The following is a 22,048-nucleotide window of genomic DNA, read 5'->3' as shown; positions in this document are numbered from 1 at the left end:
CTTAAAAGAGAATCTGGACTCAACTTGCTGGAAGAGAATGCACAAAACTGAGGGCAAAGGGTTAAGACAAAGGAACCTCTACAGTTAACACCCCAAGGTTAGACACATCCTGGTGTGACTTCCTCCCTTATCTTAATACCTCCAATATTATCAAATGTTTAAGTCACTTTTTAAGCATCTTTGGGATTTAAAATGTCTTGTTCCATGGTTTGGTATGTGGTATATATAGCAGTTCTTTTTTCCCAGTCATTGAACTGACAAATAAATATTCAGTATATATAGCTCATGATGTTACTAAAAAAGTGTGACCATTTCACAATTGAACCGGCCAACTAATTTTTGACCTTTCTTCTACCACCCAATAATTTTTCAAGAAGGTTGTAACTATAGGAAAATAAGGCATTTTTATGATTACTATTTAGCTTTCCCTGATGTCACAGTGGGTGTTGGTCCTTAGGTCTGGAGTAAAAAAATAAATAAAAAAATGCAACATAATAACTTTACTTAACAACCCCTAATGTTTTACTTTGAAAGAGAATATATTTGGTTTGAAGGCTCAACTGAGCTTGTTCTATAGTTTAACAAAGTATCGGCATACACCATGTTCTGATAGCGATGATAAACACCAAATGTCTTATTTTATACCTTTATGGCTCCTTGTGTGATGTCTGTGAGTTACGCAAACAGGATTGAACTTCATTGAGAGATTAACTAAGTGTTCCCAATAAAAGTGAATGCATCTAGTACAAATACATAAACTGAACACTTGGTAAATTATTAGTGTGTACAGTATACACAGACTGTACGGAGGTGGGGTTTTATTCCTGTCTGGAATGTAGACTACAAGTCTGAGCACCCATCTGGATTGAAGATTGACCTGTCATATCTACAAATGATCTACAGCTCAATATAAAATCAAATATGCTTACATTTTTGCAGGAAGTTCCTCAAAAATACCGTTTTATATCCCATCATACACATATAAAATCTGTTATTTCAATGACTGAGCTCAATTCAAGATCAATAGGAGCTTTTGACATCGGTACTTCAGTCTTGTCTTACATTCTGAATTTTTTTCTCTGTTGTCTAACATCCTCTCTATCCATCTATTTCCTATGCCGCTTATCCTGTTGAGGGCCATGCTGCGCAAAATAGCAAAGCACACCCTGAACTGCACTCGTACAGACAGATTACAGATACCGGTCGCCCATGGGGGGAGTCCCCGCATCTGCGGTCCCCTCCAAGTTTTCCCATTGTCATCCCATTTGGTTGAGTTTTTTCTTGCCCTGATGTGGGATCTGTGCCGAGGATGTTGTTGTGGCCTTTGCAGCCCTTTGAGACACTCATTATTTAGGGCTATATAAGTAAACTTTGATTGATTGATGATGATACTTGCACTACAACCATAGTTGGTGTGTATTTGTTTGTGTACGTGTGTGTGAGACAGAGAGACAGTACCAAGATACACATTTTAAAGCCATTTATAGTGTTAAAACGGGGATAATGTTTAAAAAAGCGTTACAAACATAACATGTCTGGAATTTACCGCACCACGTTTGTTCTATTTGGAAGTATAATTCTTGAAAGCTGAAATGTGAACTATTCTACTGACACAGATGACAGCACAATATATAATAATAATATAATAATAATGGATTAGATTTATATCGTGCTTTTTTATTGTTGGATACTCAAAGCGCTCACAGAAAAGTGAGAACCCATCATTCATTCACACCTGGTGGTGGTAAGCTACATCTGTAGCCACAGCTGCCCTGGGGTAGACTGACGGAAGCGTGGCTGCCAGTTTGCGCCTACGGCCCCTCCGACCACCACCAATCATTCATTCATCATTCATTCACCAGTGTGAGCGGCACCGGGGGCAAAGGGTGAAGTGCCCTGCCCAAGGACACAATGGCAGCGATTTGGATGTCAATAGGTGGGAAGCGAACCTGCAACCCTCAGGTTTCTGGCACGGCCGCTCTACCCACTACGCCATGCCGCCCCAATTGTTATTTAAAGGTAAACAATCACTATGCCTTGTCTGACGTCTTGTCACTTTTTACAGTGTAAGTGCAAAGCTTGAGTGAGTTATGTGACTGCCAGGCTTCTTTTCAATGGTGAAATGCAGTCACTTCCCGACGTTATGTTAAATTGGTCAAACAGAGTTATGTAAAAGTGCTTGCTCGAACAACTTTCTCTAACAAGCCAAGAGAATGTGTCTTTGCAAGCAGTAATCAATATATTATGACTAAACATAATGGTGTTATAAATACCGTACATGTAGCAATCTGAATGAAACTTAATATAACAAAGTAAAAGTTTGCATTCATTCTTCACATAAATAGTATGTTGCATAAAATTACTCTGACTATGCATTCAAAATGTTAATGTAACGTAGTAAATGTTGCATGTTACTACCCACCTCTAACAACAACAAATATTTAACTCTCCTCTTGGGGAGTTTTTTCTTGTCTTCTTTGCCAGGTTTACTCACGTGGGGTTAAGTAAATCTTCTTTAAAAAGGGGCTATTATGCTTTATCTCTTTTTTAAAACCTTTAAATTATGTTACAATGTTGAATTCTCGCATTAAACAATTCCAACATGTCAAATAATAAGGTTTATGCAAGCAGTTTTCGATTGCTTTTTTACTTCTTAAATAGGAGCATTTAACATAGGCTTACACTGATATCAATGCGATCCTGCATTGATATCAGTGTAAGCCCATGTTAAATGCTCCTATTTAAGAAGTAAATGGATGCCATTTGATCTATACCAAATAGAAAGTGTACACTCCGAACACATAGGCTGTGTGGCCTTGGCCCCGACAGCAGAAAAATACAGACACACACTATGGCAAAACAGCTTTATGTATGATTTCATTTACAGCGGTGTACATGGGCAATGAAAAGCCAATGGTAGTTAGACATATTCGTCTCAGGGACACCGAGAGATCATTAACGCAATGTTTGATGTGTGCTTTGTGCTTTCAGTTGCCACAAAGGCAGACTTTGTTTCCTAAAAAAAAATACCGAAGTGCCCCTTTTTTACAAGCCATAACAACTCTGGATGATGAAATATCTCCCAAAACACACCTATTTATGTTAAGCACACTTTAAGCACTCAGCTAAAATTCTGTAAGTTTTATCAAGTAAATTCATGGAAAAAGTTACCCTATATTGTTGTATGTAAAATTGTAACTTCAATGTATGCCCTATGTTTATAACCCCTACAGTAGTAAACAAAATTCACTGTGAAGGTTTTCGTCATCATCAAATAACCCTGGATAGAATTGTAAATTCCAGACTATTACCCTCTACTTTTTTCCTACACATTGAACCCTGCACCTTATAAAACGTTGCGGCTAATTTAGGGATTTTTTTTTCGTTGACGGGCATAATGCAAATAGTTTTCATAAAACACATTCAAACACATTGAAATGGCATGTTATTGTTTGTGGTGTGGCGCCATCTTTTGGAAGACTTTGCTCACTGCAGGTGCTGCTGGGTAAATGGCTACAGTATTTTTTGTTTAAAGCTTTTAAACGGAAGTACAAGTTCCAGTTTTCTAAACGTCCAAATTGTTTCTACCCGTATGGATTCTTCATTCATCACTCCAAGCAACGTTTGTAAATTTTACAATATAACTAAAACAATTCTAACTTACTAGACCGTGATGTCTATATGTCTTCAAGAATCTTTGTACGTAATGTAGTGGGTCCGTGACAATGATGTCTGTTTGGTTGCATCAGGCATGGTACCGTTTGGAAACAATTAAGGTAGGTACATGTAAGTAAACATTTACAAAATATTTCAGTGTAAATAATTCATTTGACAATGTATATATATCTTTCGCTAATACAGTATATGGAAAAATATTTTTAAAAGCATTTTCTTTTTCTTTTAAAATGTAATGGGTGTTCTCTATGGTCCGACAATTACGATATGTTCATCTACAATGTTCTATATAACGGTAGTAATTTTATCTTGAAATGCCTTTTGGTGATTTGGTTAGTGTGCAAAGAAAAACTTTGGATTTGGGGAATTGGAATGTGTGGTAGCAGGAGCATGTGACAGTGTGAGGAAAACCACTCTTCAGTCATGCTGCAGTATTTCTGAAAAGGCTTTGAGCTGAAAATACAAGTACTTGTTTGAAAAGGTTCTTCGCATCGCTCACTATTAATGATCTGTCAGCATTAAATACTAAGTAGCTGAGAGTAATACCTTGGCTTAAGGGTTTTTTGGGATAGGAGCTATCTCTCTGCTAATTGTTGGTGTAGCAAATATTGTAAGAACCTTGTAAGATCTGACCAACGGGTCCGGTGTCTAGCTTACTAGCTCATTAGATATAGTAATAGTTTGCGAGAAATAATTCAATTGTTTTTCCAACCATGTTGAAGGTTGAAGGACAGTGCAGAGAAGAAAACTCAGATGATATATATTGATTGAATTGTCACCAAAAAACGAAACAAAGGCGTGCTTGTAGCCAACTTGGCAAGAAGGCAGTACAGGTATAACACTGTTACAACTTGCGCCATACTGAAGCAGGAGGAGTGAATAAAAGCTGTTATGATGCCAGCTAAAGATGTATAAATGTTATCTAAATAGGGGACGTTAATCCATGAAAATATGAATAAGCTGCTAATAATGTATTTGACGGAGAAGCAGCTTGCTGGAGATCCCATAGAAGTTCGCTTTTCTATAAACTACCTTGCTTCATTAAACTACTGTGGTTGTTTGTAGTACATTCTATTGTATTGGTTTTGATATATATATATATATATATATATATATATATATATATATATATATATATATATATACATATATATAATTTTATTTTTTTCATACGTCCCACCGAACCTGCTATCTTATTGTGGTGCAGGAGTTTGCGTGTCCCAATGATCCTAGGAGCTAAGTTGTCTGGGGCTTGTATGCCCCTGTTAGGGTGTCCCATGATAAACAGGTCCGAGGTGAGAGACCTCAAAGACTACTATGAAGAGACATAATAAAGGATCGAGGTTTCCTTCGCCTGGACCGGGGCACCCCTCTGGTGCCAGGCCTGCAGATGGGGCTCGATGGTGAGCACCTGGTGGCCGGACCTGCCCCCAAGGGACCCCGGCCAGACAAAGCCCAAAGAGGATATAGGAAGCCATAGGAGGGGCCAATGAAGTTGGGTTCTTTGTGAGCTGGGCGGCAGCCAAAAGCGGGGCCCTTGGTCTTCCGATCCTCAGTTATAGAAGCTAGCTCTTGAGACGTGGAACGTCAACTCGCTGGGGGTGAAGGAGCCTGAGCCGGTGCGCGAAATAGAGAAGTTCCGGCTAGATCTAATCGTTTCACCTTGACGCACAGCAATGGCTTTGGAACCAGTCTTGTAGAGAGAGGCTGGACTATCTTCCACTCTGGCGTTGCCAGCAGTGAAAGGTGATGGGTAGAGATGGCTATACTTGCTGCCTCGCGGCTCAGAGCCTATACGTTGGAGTTTTTCCCTGGTGGACGAGAGGTTAATTTCCCTGGAGGGAAGAACTTTGGAAGAATTTTGAACATGTTAGGAGGGAGGCGCTGGACATTGAGTCCAAGTGGACCATGTTCCATGCCTCTATTGTCGAGGCAGCCAATCAGATCTGTGACCGCAAGGTGGTCGATGCCTGTCGTGGCGGTAATCCCAGAACCCGCTACCAGCGGTAAAGGATGTCGTCAAGTCGAACAAGAAGTCCTATTGGGTCCGTTTGGCTCAAGGGACCCTGGTACCGACAGGCCAAGCGGTGTCCAGCTTTGGCAGTTGCAGAGGATAAAAACTTGGACATGAGAGGAGTTCAGAGAAGCCATGGAGAACGACTTCCAGATGGCTTCAAAGTGATTCTGGACCACCATCCGCCGCCTCAGAAGGGGTAAGCAATGCACTGTCAACACCTTGTATAGTTGGGACGTTGTGCTGCTGACCTTGACTGGGGATGTTGAGGATCAGTGCAAGGAATATTTCGAAGACCTCCTTAATCCCACCTACACATCTTCAACCTGTGGGGTTGTTGTGGTTGACACGACTGTGCAGCATTGCGTGGACATCGGGGGCAGTGCCTCTGAATTGGCATACAGGGGGAACCATCGTGGCCTCACCTTCCTCAGCCTTCCCAGTAATGTCTATTTAGGTGTAATGAAGAGGAGGCTACGCTGGAGAGTCGAACATTGGATTCAGGAGTAGTGTGGTTTTTGTTTTGGTTGCCCAACCAGTCTACATGTGGAGAGTGCTCAGAGAGTATGGGGTATCGGTCCGCTCCCTTTATGATCAGTGTCAGAGCTTGGTCCACATTGCCAGAAGTAAGTCGGTACCGTTTCCAGTGAGAGTAAGACTCTGCCTTTGTCATCGATTCTTGTGACAACTTTTATGGATAGAATTTCTAGGCACAGTGAGGGCGTTGAGGGGATCCGGTTTGGTGGCTTCAGGATTCGATATCTGCTTGTTGCTGATGATGTGATCCTGCTGGATTCATCTGGCCAGGATCTTCAGCGCTCACTGGATTGGTTTGCAGCTGTGTGTCGTGGTGATGAAAGAGCAGAGCCGTAAGCAAAGCTCTCAATTTATTAGCCAATATACGTCCCTATCCTCACCTATGGTCATGAGCTTCGGGTTATGACCAAAAGGACAAGATCACTAGTACAAGCGGCTGAAATGAGTTTCTTCCATCAGATGGCGGGGCTCTCCCTTGGAGATGAGGTAAGAAACTCTGTCATTCAGGAGAAGCTCACAGTAAAGCTGCTGCTGCTGCCACTCTGTGAGTATTTTGGGGTTCGCCTTCCGCCATTGAACTAATTAAACCTACAATCAGAGGGCCCACTCTATACTAGATCGGAGATTATAGGGGTTACGTTCCAAGACCACTTGTGAATGTGACATAATGTCAGCAATGATGCCCATGAAATTGTATTTACCTACAATTGTTTTACCAATCTGGGTGAATGTGAGGTGTTTTATCCGAAAAAACCTGCCTATTTTCAAAAAAGGTTTTTTGACCAAAATTGCTGAATCGCGAATATGTGGAATTCTGCTGGAGTTTTGTTGAATCGAGGCAGAAAATGAGACCCAAAATCTATTGTATTGTGATGGCTATTTTCACCAAACAGGTTTAAACAAGTTTTTCTTAGCCACTTGGACCATAAGGTTAGCATTCTGGCCACAGCTGAACATCAAATGGCCGTCGTAGCAGGAGGAATGCCACCAGTGAAACCAGTTTGGGTCCACAGCAGGTCAGGGGTTATAAAAGCACTGGAAGGGCGCAGGAGGTGAAGACGATGAGAATAACAGATAGCGGCCAAGGCAGAAGTGGAACACAAGACCTATTATCTCTATGTACATGTGGTGGTAAAATGCAATACAGAGGAATACAAATGAAGCATGTAAATAAACGTTTTTGTTTAGGTGAGCACATTTACAAATAGTATTATTGACATTTTAATGGGGTTAGTTTAAATACATTACAATGTCACCACTTTACGTCCCGTTTTGCCATGATGACACCAAGCACTTTGAGACTTGTAAACTGGTTTTGCACCAGTGACGTGTGGTGATGTTCATGGCTGGTGAGGCACTGACATGCACAGTCAGATTTATAAACATATGAACCCTAAAGAGTATCTTATTCACCTTAGATTGGCAGCAGTTAACGGGTTATGTTTAAAAGCTCATACCAGCATTCTTTACAAATACAAACTGTGCACACAAAAAAGCACATTTAATTAAAAAAACGTTATTATGGTCTTACCTTTACTTATAAATGAAGTCCATGCTCCGCTCCTTCTGAACAAAAGCATCGATAACTTTTTTATAGATGTATTCCTTATCTTTCTTCAGTTTTAAAAGTCTGTCTTGATGGAAAACTGTCTGAAGCAAACCTTTTAGCTCCAGCGTTGGTCTTCCTTTAATTATTACCTCCGGCTTCGATTGAAAGTCCAGTTTAGAAAACTGTTTTATTTTAGGTATGGATTCATCCATGTTAAAAGAGGACAAAATAAACGATCGCTGCCACTGCACTTGACTTGCTAACTGTAGCTTGTTGTCAATTCTTCTGCAGCCTAGTATTCGCAAGAATTATCTCTGGTATCACTAGCGCCCTCTACCACCAGGAGGTGGGATTACTGCGAGCCTCACACAATGCGTCTTCGCAGCCGTTTTTTGATTGCCCAGCACAAGAAATACGTTACACACATACAGTTGTTGACAAAATACACTGTACATTATATACCTCAGCTAACTTAACTATGGAAATGTATAATATAATTCATATAGCAATACTGTCTCATGGCACAGCAGCCAGCAGTTAGCCAAGTCATTGCGCAATCCATGGGGAGGCTCAACTGGCCAACTCACTGCAAGTCTCTTCTCAGTATTTGAACGGCAAATGTGAAAATTTAGCGATTTTGAATAAAAATTATCTAAAACTGGTGATGTTAAATGGAAAATACCTTTATAAAGTATAATCACTGGATTCATAAAACAATTTAAATATTTTTTTTTCTTTTTAAATTTTTTTTCTTTCCATGTTGGCACGTGAGGCCCCGCCTCACCTGCCTCCCCTGACTGCACGTCACTGTTTTGCACAATAGTTAGGGAACCTCCTCCCAGTTTTAATGATGTTGACAACATCTCAGAACTATCAAGTGATTGAGACACTTGTGATTTAGGGCTATATAAATAAGCATTGATTGATTTATTGATTGAAATCAAATAAATGTGATCATCTGGAGAACGTGTGAGGATGCAGATCACATTTGAGTAACTCGTTTAAATGTTACCACAGAGAAATAATGTGCAATCCTACTGTACTGTGCAGTCCTAAGTACATAGGAATACCAAAATAGTTCCTTTACAGTGTGTGTGTGTGTGTGTGTGTGTGTGTGTGTGTGTGAGAGAGAGAGAGAGATGGCAAGAGAAATCAAAAGAGAGGAATAGAACAATGCGGCTATAACTAAACAATACCAAAAGGTAAAAACTAAGTAAATGTGGAGCTCAGCTCCAAAAATAGTGGCCTACAAGTTGAGAAACCAGATGCAGGTGCACACACACACACACACACACACACACACACACACACACACACACACACACACACACACACACACACACACACGCACACACACACACACACACACATGCACATACTCACGCACGCACGCGCGCGCACTCACACACACTAACACAACCACATTCACACACACGAGGTTGCGAGTTGATGGATGACCTGGTGATGGCCATTTGAGTAGGTTTAACTTTAGCCTAGAAACAGTGCAAGCTAGAAGTGGAAATACACACGCACGTGTTTGCAGCTTTCAGTTAGTGATACTGTGAAGTCATTTGTATTTAAGTGGAGCCCAATCATAACTTAGCTTCAATGCACGCTTAATATAGAGCAAGTCTAGACGGAGCTATTTATATGCACGTTTATGAGTGTGGGCGGTGGGTAAGTTTGTGAAGAAGAAGTTGGACCTTTGGAGGCCAGCCTGAGAAGCACATGCTGGGAAAAGCTAACACTTTTATGCTGAAGATGAGGATGATAAGGTATCACACAAAATAGCCACTGACGTTATGCAGTTTTGCCACCTAGGGGCTGTGAGCAGTATATGATTTACAAATATAATCTGTTGACTCTGTAAATAGACATCATTGTATCTAAATCTGTGATTGCCAACCTTTTATTCAACCAAAGCTCATATTTCACAACAATCTACAAAAATATTATAAACGGTGGATACACAGATTTTTGGGAGTATAAATATTTGGGGTTTTGCCACCAACCACTGGACTAGATCTGACCAATTTTAAGTTTATGAACACGAACCGATGAAGCCTACTCGGATGAGCGGCCCTGAGATGACAATGATCTGGATGAATGAGAACCTTCATAGACATGATACACAGGTTATGGTAAATGGGTTATACTTGTAAAGTTCTTTGACACTACTTCCACATTCACCCATTCACACACACATTGACACACTGATGGTGGGAGCTGACATGCAAGGCCTTAACCATGACCCATCAGGAGCAAGGGTGAAGTGTCTTGCTCAACAACATGACCAGAATGGTGGAAGCCGGGGATCGAACCAAGAACCCTCAGGTTGCTGGCACGGCCGCTCTACCAACTTTAATATCATCAAATAATGCTGCAATTACTTCATCATATATTTAACATTTACCAGTTTTGTTGAATTAGAAATTAGTACTTAAATATTGACTTTTAATTTCAAAGCAAGTTATCAACAAAAATTGTGCGTACAAATACAATTAAACAAATGCATAGGCAATTTTGTAATAATATCAATATGTAATTATACCGTACATTTGTGTTAATATATACTCACTGTTACAAGTAGCTAGCTGAGAGCAGCCCAAACTGCAAAATGGCCCTCAAAATTAAAACAAGTTCAACAACATTGCTCTCGTGAACATACACTTTTTTCAAAGAAAATAACATGTTATTCTTTGACTTAGTCAATTCAGACATAATTTTGCTGTATAAAAATGATTGATTTTGTTATATTTATGCTTGATTCTCTGCTTTTATGAAATTACTAATACAGTTTTAGAAAAATAAAACCAGAACTTTTGGAAAACATTTTATATAGGTTTGCGACCTAGACATCAAGTGGAGGGGTGTCAAAGTCAAGGCCCGCGGGCCAGATCCAGCCCGTAAATGACTTATCTATGGCCCTCAAGATGATATTTGATTAGTATTAGAACCGGCCCGCAGGCCACAGCCGCCTGCTGCTGTTTTGCACGCATCAATACTCCATCAGTGTTGGTGGTAGGAATTTGAAAACCGGGTTCTAGGGACCCTATCAGGTGGAGTCCCACAGTACATTTTTGGAGTCCCAATTTTTTTATTAAGCGTTTTGAAAACAAATGATAAATGTATGCAAAATCCTGTTATATCTCACATTCTATATTGTGTTTAGGAAAAAGGTTGCCATGAACGTTACTTAATTCATTTAAAAAAAAAACATATATATATATGCATAATTTATGCATATAATTTATTCAGTTATAAACATTCATTCACTTTCTTCTTTCCTTCATGGATATAAACTTAATTGTTTGTCTTTATTTTTATTGTAATATTTTCAGTATGTGTAAGACAAAGAAATAATAAGTAAGACAAAGAACACAATCTGAACTTTTTAGTTTTAATGTCATGATTTTAATAGTCCGGCCCACATGTGCACACATTTTCCTCCATGCAGCCCCTAAGCTAAAATGATTTTGACACCCCTGATCTAGTTTTATGCCTAGGTATCACTTAACTGAATTACAGCTTTTTATTTTCCTTTACTCAAACACAATGTTACTATTCAAACTGTTCGTATTGTTACAGTGGCCCAAAAAAAAAATATCCTTGTTAGATAAAACATATGCCTTGTTTTTAAATACTACTTAGGTCTACTACGCTGCTGTATTTTGATGTTGGTCATTATGGTGGCACTTGGTGAACATTTTTTGAGAACCACTGCCTTAGAACATAAATGCACACTTGCTTTTGTGCTGTCATTTACACCATCTAATTCATAGTAGACACATAGGCAAGTCACTGGCCACCAAATAAGACTGGGATGTAATTTCTAAACATATCTCTGACTTATGTGTAGGCTATAATATAGACTACTGTGTGCAGGAACTGACTGTGCGTCTTTGGCCGACTTTACGGTCCCAAGGACGGGTTAAACACTGCTGTCTTTTTGGAGCTGCAGCGATTCAGCCGCAGGGTATGTGATTTGGGAGTTTGAGTGTGTGATCTTCGGCAATTTTGTGAATGAGAGGCTGGCGTGCGTGTGGGTGTGTGTGTGTATGTCTGTGTGTGAGCCCAAATGAGATATGCTTGAAGAAAATGTATGTCCATGCGTGCATGCATGCACATGTACACTCCTGCATGTCCTAGGGCCCTTTCAGCAAGGCTTTGTGCCAAACACACACACACACACACGCACGCACGCACGCACGCACACACGCACGCACGCACACACACACGCACACACACACACTAGTGTATTTTTCCATTTGAGTGTGAAAAAAACAGACAGCACCGTCAAAGAAGAGGAGATGACTCATCTGACCTGCATTTCACACACTCATTGCACTTACCTGGGAAACAGACATGTTGCTGTCATTTTCAACAATTCATGTGGGGATGGAACAACTGAATATTTAAAGGGAACCTTTAATGATTTTCAAATTTTCTGACCGTTAAATGTTTGATCAGAATTCGGATTAGAATGTTACTCTTTACATGGTCTTGAAATAAATTATTATGATGTGCATTTTCATGCATCACACCTTAAATCGGAATACTTTATTTTGACATGCACAGCATATACCGTAAACGGAAGTGGAAAAAGATGAAGTGACTTTTGTTGTAAACAAACATGGCTATGTGCATTTCTGCTATTCTTTTACCAATTTTCCTTCTGTTCGCTACTTTTGTTTTACCTCTCCTTTTGAAATGGAGCTGCTCTGCCCTCTACATTGTGATGTATGTTGATTGCCGTAGTTGTTGTAGTTGCAGACGTGACATCATCGGGGCGCATGTTCATGTTACTTGCCTGTGACTGGCAGTTAGCACTTGGAGAAGTTGTAAGGTTGTGAAATGAGACGACAACTAATCCTTTCTTTTATTGTTACATCGACACATGACACTCTAGACCAGGGCTCTTCAACTACATAATGAAGAGGGCTGCAGTTTCACAAGCCAAAATGCTCAAAGGTCGTCTGTCGAAATTTAGATGATTCGTCAGAAAGTGCCCCGGCAGCTTATATTCCTTTGAGACTGTGTTTACTTAATTGAAATGGAAACATATCGGTTTCATACTGCACTGTCAATAAATAATTGGTCTGTATTTTTTCTCTACGCGTTTCAAGCATGTGCTGCCAGACTGATAGTTAATTGCATGAAGAAACAAAAGCTCCAGAAGTTTTGTTGAGGATTGATGTTCCTTCTTTTGAATCATTTTCCTTCTTCAGTTTTATTTTTTTTAATTTTCCTTCATTTAGGTTTGTAAGATTGAAAATATAAGCATAAACTAAACATTTCAAAAGTATAACAGCCATTGTGTATTTTACATAAATAATCTCCATTGTATATTTCACATTAATAAAATAGAAGATTTAGCTTTAATAGATTCACAAATAAACTACATGTTAACGAATAGAGAAATGAAACAAGATCAAACGTTGCACACAATTAAACGTAACATGTAGCGTTATCACCTTCTACTGGTCAAGTTTAGTACGACAGGTATTAAACAAGTTTTGATTGCCCAAGTTATTCTCAGACAAAATAATGACCACACATACAAAAGACATCACAAAGTCAGCAACTAACAAAGGTTCGACCAAGTTTTGTGATTACATGCTGGGATTTCTACCATTGTTGCTGCTTGTCTGTAACACTGTGTCCATTGCTTAAAAGGTCCGACAGGACACAATGACTCGATCACTTGCTCAGGGCATAACATTCATACTTTGTTATCCAGTTGTTGTTAAAAGTCAGATTTCTCAATTTATTTGAGCTTTTTTAGGGTTTTTTAGATTACGCATGCACCTCCTGGTAACCCAGCACCTCCAAGACCCTCAAATCTAGACTCCAAACATCCTAGAACAAGGTAGTCAGGTTACTTCTAGACCTCCACCCCAGATCACACCTCACTCCTACCCACTTCTCCAAAGTGGGCTGGCTCTTGGTTGAGGACAAAGTAAAACAACTTGCACTGAGCTTTGTCTATAAAATTTGCTACAACTCCCTGATACCGAAATACATGTCAAACTACTTCCTTAACGTAAATAACCACAACTCCAGGAGGAGCTCCACAAACCACGTTAAACCCAGATTCTGATCCAACAAAGGTCTTAACTCATTCTCCTGCTATGCCACATCAATATGGAATGCACTCCCAACAGGTGTGAAAGAAAGTGCATCTCTATCCTCCTTCAAAACCACACAAAAAGAACACCCCCAGACAACTACAACCCTAGCCCTCCCCCCTCCCCCCACCACATTCCACCTCCCTGGATTGTAAATAATCAAATGTAAATAATCAAATGTATATACTTGTTCTTATGCCCTGCGAGCTCTATCCTACGAGGTGAGACCTACACTGTTACAACGTCCATTTCTCAGAAGATATAATTGTTGATGACTGAAGTGCTGATAGCAACCCAACCTAAACCCCCGTCCCAACCCCCTCCACATCCCACTTGTGTGATGACTGTATTATGCTGATAGTATATAATTGTACCATGAATTGATTAACGTGGACCCCGACTTAAACAAGTTGAAAAACTTATTCGGGTGTTATCGTTTAGTGGTCAATTGTACGGTATATGTACTGAACTGTGCAATCTACTAATTAAAGTCAATCAACTAATCAAAGTCTTCTTCTACTCACCCCACTGCTGCTCCATTGTGACACATTTGCCTCAATGTTGCCCCCTGCGAGGTAGTGGGAGTACTGCATATATGAGCAACCCTAGTTTTAATGGTTTTATCTCCTCTCGGGCCGCCAGTTGAATAGGCCCGCTCTAGACCATACTTTTATATTTTCTCGTTTTGGTTTTATAGCAACACACCAAATCAGTATTTATTGCTATTTATGTACATGTTGAGGAGACAGCAGCAAGACAATCGCATTCCAAGACTTTTACATTTAGTCCTCCTTCTACCACTTAAGTATAGCTGACGTCAAAGACATGCGCAATAAGAAACATTTTGCCCTCAATTTCGGAAGAAGTGTTTTCGTGCGCTCCAATCTGAATGACTTTCGGCATAAACCACCCGTCTTTATCGAAATTACATTTTGATCCAAACGTTTGTGATTGGCTCGGAATATTCCGAATGCCTTGCTTACACTTTTATTCCAATTAGGCTTTTAATCTGATTAATTTTGTCCGTGTGCACATTGCTAATGTTGGATACTTGATGTCAACAAATCAATTCATAACGTTCATGCATTTGGAAGTGAGCTTGCACAGAGTTTTGGATGACTCTGAACACTGTGTGAGATCCCAGGGTGGTGGATGTACTTAAGACATGTCTAGTATCTACTGTAGGTCAGCCTCCTCACCTCACCCTCTGCTTCAGGTTGTAAGACTGGTATGGATCACCTCATTCTTTTAAATAGACTGAAACACCTGGTGGACCTCTTTGGTACTGTTCAGAATTGGCTCAATTTCTATATCTTGGACAGAAAATTATTGGTAAGTATGGATACAAGATCCTCAAAGATTCATGAAATCACGTGTGGTGTCCCTCAAGAATCTATTATTTTCCTATTGTTTTCATATTTATATGTTTCCACTTGGCTCTGTCATTGGCTGCACATCTCCATGTTATATTAAATCCTGGATAGCAGCCAAAGTTTTTACTACTTAACCAGGACAAAACAAAAGTTTTAGTCAATGGGCTCAAGGCACAGAGAGAAAAAGACATTTTGAAACTACAGGGATTGTCCTTGACCTTGGTGTTGTTTTCAACTCTGAACTTAGCTTTATTCAACATAGTTAAACATAACAAAAATAGATTTTATTCATCATAAAAATGATAAATGAATAAATAAATGGGTTGTACTTGTATAGCGCTTTTCTACCTTCAAGGTACTCAAAGCGCTTTGACACTACTTCCACATTTACCCATTCACACACACATTCACACACTGATGGAGGGAGCTGCCATGCAAGGCGCCAACCAGCACCCATCAGGAGCAAGGGTGAAGTGTCTTGCTCAGGACACAACGGACGTGACGAGGTTGGTTCTAGGTGGGATTTGAACCAGTGACCCTCGGGTTGCGCACGGCCACTCTCCCACTGCGCCACGCCGTCCCTAGCAAGAGTTCCTATTCTCTCTTAGGGCAACATCGAGACACCTGTACATGCATTTATAATGAGTCGTATAGACCAGTTGTTCTCAAATGGGGGTACGCGTACCCCTGGGGGTACTTGAAGGTATGCCAAGAGGTACGTGAGATTTTTAAAACATATTCTAAAAATAGTAACAATTCAAAAATCCTTTATAAATATATTTATAGAATAATACTTAAAAAAATATGAATGTAAATTCATAAATTGTGAAAAGAAATGCAACAGTGCAATATTCAGTGATGACAGCTAGATTTTTTTTGTGGACATGTTCCATAAATATTGATGTTATAGATTTCTTTTTTTGTGAAGAAATGTGTTGCGATCCGCTGCTCGGATCGTTCCAGATTGTTGTTTTGTTCCATTTTTCATATCACATTTCGGTGGTTTGACCTCCTTATTTCCTGTTTAGTCTGTCACCTTGGTTACATATTTTTTCCACCTGCTACTCTCGGTTCCGGCACACCTGTTTTACTAATCACCATCCTTATATAAGCCAGCCCTTTCTGTTCAGTCATTGTCGGACTCTAGTTTGCTTTCATGCAACTGTTGATGACTTGTTTTCCATATAATTACTCGCTAGCTCTCGCGCTGCAGTTTATTTCATCCCTAGTTTTCATGCTAGTCATTTTGTTTTCCCTTTTTGTGCCTTCATGCCAAGTTTAGTTTTTCTATTCATATTCCTAGCTTCCATGCTAGCGCCATTTGTTTGCCTTTCTATTAGCACCTGTGTTTTTGTTCTTAGCCTGTTTTATTACTTTAACAAATACTTATATCTTACCTTATGCTGTGTTTTAACCCGACGCATCCCTGGAGGAACAAATCCGGCATCGTTATGCTACACAAGCTTCACAAAATGTTTAGAATTAAGTTCATGAATCCAGATGGATATCTATTACAATCCCCAAAGAGGGCACTTTAAGTTGATGATTACTTCTATGTGTAGAAATCTTTATTTATAATTGAATCACTTGTTTATTTTTCAACAAGTTTTTAATTATTTTCATATCTTTTTTTCCAAATAGTTCAAGAAAGACCACTACAAATGAGCAATATTTTGCACTGTTATACAATTTAATAAATCAGAAACTGATGACATAGTGCTGTATTTTACATTTTTATCTCTTTTTTTCGACCGAAAATGCTTCGCTCTGATTAGGGGGTACTTGAAATAAAAAAAATGTTCACAGGAGGTACATCACTGAAAAAAGGTTGAGAACCACTGGTATAGACTATTGTAATGCTCTGATTTCCGGTCTTTCTAAAAAAAGTATTGCACCTTACATTGCAAAATTCAGCTACATAACCTCTGACAAAGACCAGCAGACGAGCACACATTACACCAGTTTTAAAATCCCTGCATTGGCTCCCCTTAATAATGAATATGTATTTTTATGAATCTTCCTAATCCCGAACTATGAAAACCTGTAGCTCATCCTCTGAATATTCATGTTCTAAAAGATAAGTCTTTGGATCCTCTTTTGTCCCAAATTAGTCGTTGTTGCCTCCCACAAAGTCTGCCAAGATGGTAACAATCACAGAACACGCTCTTTATGAAGTTGTAGTCTACTGCGATACGTTCTGTGTGATCAATGCGTCTAGTAAAGAAGTTCCAGTAATGCTGTCCAAAAAAACCTGTAAATATTACGTTGTAATGAAAAAGTACATTTATCGTTAACAAATAAGATGATATTTTAGAGTAAAGTAGTGATGGTTTGTTTGTAAATTATGCTTATTATATCATCTATCCATCTATCCCATCCATTTTATCATTTGAATTTAAATTTGCCCCTGCTTGCATGCACCATCACATCGTTACGCGAGGACATATTTATTATTCCCATCTTAAAACTAATTAATACACCCTAGGCTTTATATAGGCCCCTTTTTAGACCAATTGATCTGCCATCTCTGTTTTCTGCTCTGACCCCGCCCCATTCCCTCCATCAGGTTATCAGTTTCCACCTAGGACGCGCTAGCCGTTCCAAATTGGGACCCGGGATGGACCACTGCTCTATGCATCAATTGGTGACGTCTCTGCGCTGCTGACTTGTCTACATACAGGAGGATCCACTGCTGGCCTCACTATGAACTGGACTCTCACGTTATTAACTGTATCCACTCAACATCCCTTGCACTGGTCACCAAAGGGGGGGTTCCCCACATCTACGGTCCCTTCCAAGGTTTCTGGTTGTTCCCATTAGGTTGAGGTTTTTCTTGCCCTGATGTGGAATCTGAGCTGAGGATGTCGTCGTGGTTTGTGCAGCCCTTTGAGAAATGTGTGATTATGGGCATATAAGTAAACTTTGATTGACTGATTGATTGATTTATTGTTCATATTTCAAAAAAACCCGAATTGAAGTATCAAGTGTTTCCAAGCACATTATTTTGTGCTGGATCTACAACTTTTTAGTTACCCTGTTGTTCAGTCATTGTTGCTGTTGTCGTTATTTCAAACTGTCTTCCCTAAAGGGGAACATTATCACAATTTCTGAAGGGTTAAAACCAATAAAAATCAGTTCCCAGTGGCTTATTTTATTTTTTGAAGTTTTTCTCAAAATTTTACCCATCACGCAATATCCCGAAAAACGGTTTCAAAGTGCCTGATTTAACCGTCGTTATATCCACCCGTCCATTATCCTGTGACGTCACGGCGTGACCACACAGAAAAAAACATGGCGGATAGCACAGAAAGGTATAGCGATATTAGCTCGGATTCAGACTCGGATTTCAGCACCGTAAGTGATTCAACAGATTACGCATGTATTGAAACGGATGGTTGGAGTGTGGAGGCAGGTACCGAAAACGAAATTAAAGAAGAAACAGAAGATTTTGAGCCATATCACGACAGACAGCGACACGGGAGGAAGCACGGACGAATTCGGCAATTGCCTTCTAACCAACGATTGGTATGTGTTTGTTCGGCATTATATGTGGGTGGAGGGAAAAGCTGGATGCAAATATAGCTACAAATGAGGCATAATGATGCAATATGTACATACAGCTAGCCTAAATAGCATGTTAGCATCGATTAGCTTGCAGTCATGCCGTGACCAAATATGTCTGATTAGCACACTTCACATAAGTCAATAACATCAACAAAACTCACCTTTGTGATTTTGTTGACTTTATCGTTGGAAATGCATCTGCTTTGAGTTTCGCAGGATATCCACACATTCTTGCCATTTCCGTACCATCTCTGTCGTAGCATAGCTGTCGTCGGTAAGGTGTGCAGAACAAACGAGGGACTTTCGCATCTATTGACCACTGGTGCAACTTGAATCCGTCTATGTTCATGTTGTTACACCCTCCGACAACACACCGACAAGGCATGATGTCTCCAAAGTACCGGAAAACAGTCGAAAAAAAACGGAAAATAACAGAGCTGATTTGACTTGGTGTGTAATGTGTTTGAGAAAAGGGCGGGTCGCTTCGTGATGTGACGTCACGGGTGAAAGGTCATTGCTCCAACAGGCGAACAATTGGAAGGCGTTTTAAATCGCCAAATTCACCCTTTTAGAGTTCGGAAATCGGTTAAAAAAACATATGGTCTTTTTTCTGCAACATCAAGGTATATATTGACGCTTACATAGGTCTGGTGATAATGTTCCCCTTTAATCTTTCTTGTTCCTTATTTTGGGCTTTTCAAATAAGTAAATCCACGCACCCACTTATGTATTAATGTTTTACATTTACTAATACATATCACATAATTTATTTTGGCCGGTGTCCCCTATTCTTTATAAGAGCTTTCACTTGTATAGCACTTTTTTTCCTTTAAATTAATCAAAGTGCTAATAGTACAGTACATGCCAAGAGCATCTTGTCAGTGTGTCAGCCACTTAAATCACTGTACACAATTCCTCAGGCACTAACCCAACATGTGCACCTTTAATTAACCCTTCTAGCCCCAGGCTCTCAGATCAAAACAAACTTCAACATTTCGTCACAGCTTAATTTTCTTTCATTGAATCATGAGCCACTGTTCTCCTTGTCAAGTATTCAGAGCGTCGGTTTCAATGACAGTTATTGGCATGAGACTACAGATCACAGGTTGTCACTCGCTACCTGCAGACAAACACAATCACTGTGATCAAACTGAAAGCGCAGTAAAAAACAGGGTAATAGTACAAATCAGACATACACACACAAGTCGGTACTTGTTGAATAGACTCCTACGTACTGTAGTGTGTTCCAGCAGTGTCTCATAACATGCTGTTGTCTCGACTGTTGTGTGTGTTCTGGGGTACAAGTCTCAGCTAAGTATACGCCTTGCATATTTTCACAGGGAAGGTTGATGCGTGACGCTGCAGGTCGGTTGAAAAGTGTAACTGTGAACGGTATTATTATGTTGTTATCGGTCAGACATAACAGGAATAAAAAAGATGGCCTATCATACTAATGCGCCCGTTGTGTATAAAACATGTGGACATGTTAATGCCCCTATTTTTGTAAAGTTCATTAATTACCAGTATATGAGTGTGCCTTTAAAGTATCAGTATAGTGGACAAACAAGTTGCTTCTATATCAGGGGTGGGTGAACTTTTTAGATCGGGGGCCACATTGGCTTTGGAAATTTGACAAACAGGCCCGGCGAGCACATGATGCATTTTAAAGCATATCATATTTGTTGGAGCTATAAGTAGGCTTCTCAAACATGGGCTATTTTAATCATGCTCAATTTTCAACAATATCATATCAGAACATCAAAGAAACATGCAAATGGTGTTAAAGGGTGAACACCTACATTGTCTTCTCCTGGGAGCAATGTTGTTGATCACCCTTTTTTTTGCCAGTGTGTCGAAGTAGAGTATTAGTTTTGTTGTGGCAATTCTCAAAACTAATCTTTGCTCAGTGGCCTTGTGGTTAGAGTGTCCGCCCTGAGATCGGTAGGGGAAGAGTTTAAACCCTGTGATATCAAAGACTACGTCACCTCCCTACTTGGCACTCAGCATCAAGGGTTAGAATTGGGGGTTGAGTCACCAAAAAGATTCCCGAGCGCGGCCACCGCTGTTGCTCACTACTCCCCTCACCTCCCAGGGGATGCAACAGGGGATGGGTCAAATGCAGAGGTTAATTTCACCACACCTAATGTGTGTCTGATTATCAGTGATACTTTAACTTCAACTTTTGCTAAATTCTGTTTTAATATTTGGTGGGCCAGATTAAAGGGGCTATAGTTTGCCCACCTCTGCTCTAAATTGAAGCTGTTATGATATATATGTCTGATTTATGACACATACATACTTCCAAAGTTTGCAAATAAATAGATATGATCAAAATACCTATTTTGAGCCATTGTGAGAGATAATGAGGATGCCAGTCAACAACACTGCTAACCAAGCAGACTTTGTAAGAGCCAACAACGATTACTTTTGAAAAAATTATGATCCCGGACCTTATATTTTTGAGCCCAAACTCAAAGAGGATGAGCAATACGTTTTATAAGCCGAGTGATGAATGTGGTTTCATGGGGACCCTAGCATTCGAAGCATTGCTAGGTGCTAAACATCCAAACTAACAATAACAAACCAGAATAAAACACTTCCTGTAATATTTCCACTCTCACTGGGATACCAACCAACGGGACACTCACATAATTTAGTTTGGATAAAAAGTCAATCTCAATCCTCATCAAGGGTAAAAAAGTTCCTGCAATAATCTTCTTGTGAATCTATATGAAAATAGAGATGTGAAAGTCGACCAGCCTTTCAGACCATGACCACATTTGTCTACTACCAGGGGAGAGCTGCATAAATCATAATGTCGAATGTACTTTTAGTTAGATTGAGAAGAAGCAGAAGCAGCCGTCGGCTCAGTGTGTCAACAATAACAACGTAAGCTAGCATTAGCTCACTGCTATCAATGCGCCGCTAAATTTGCCAGTCTGCATTGGTGCTTATAATAACAATATCAGTCATATTTAGTTAATTTTCAGGTGCTTAATCAGCGCAACAGAGGACCCTCGATCTGTTGAATCAATTGTTGGCTATTTATATATGATTTTGAATGCATAAAAAAGCCATGCATATGTGTTCTTGTCTTACATAAAGATTTTAAAAGTCAAACATCACATCTCTTTCCAATTGTATGTACAGAATGTCCATTGTGACTGATCCGATAACATTTTCAGAGTGCAGAAGCGTTACTACTGTG

General features: G+C 39.7%; 1 long non-coding RNA gene across 1 annotated transcript in view; it reads left to right on the top strand.

Annotated features, from left to right (window-relative positions):
* The window catches only part of LOC133559294 (uncharacterized), a 36,845-nt gene extending 18,425 nt beyond the window's left edge, over positions 1-18,420 (top strand). Inside the window, exon 2 of the long non-coding RNA XR_009808139.1 lies at positions 17,843-18,420. This is a non-coding gene — a long non-coding RNA (uncharacterized LOC133559294). The remainder of the gene's footprint in view (positions 1-17,842) is intronic.
* Positions 18,421-22,048: the final 3,628 nt, after the last annotated feature.

This window comes from Nerophis ophidion, linkage group LG09 (genome assembly GCF_033978795.1).
Source record: "Nerophis ophidion isolate RoL-2023_Sa linkage group LG09, RoL_Noph_v1.0, whole genome shotgun sequence".
Lineage (NCBI taxonomy): Eukaryota > Metazoa > Chordata > Actinopteri > Syngnathiformes > Syngnathidae > Nerophis > Nerophis ophidion.
This window is presented reverse-complemented; position numbering and strand designations above follow the sequence as displayed.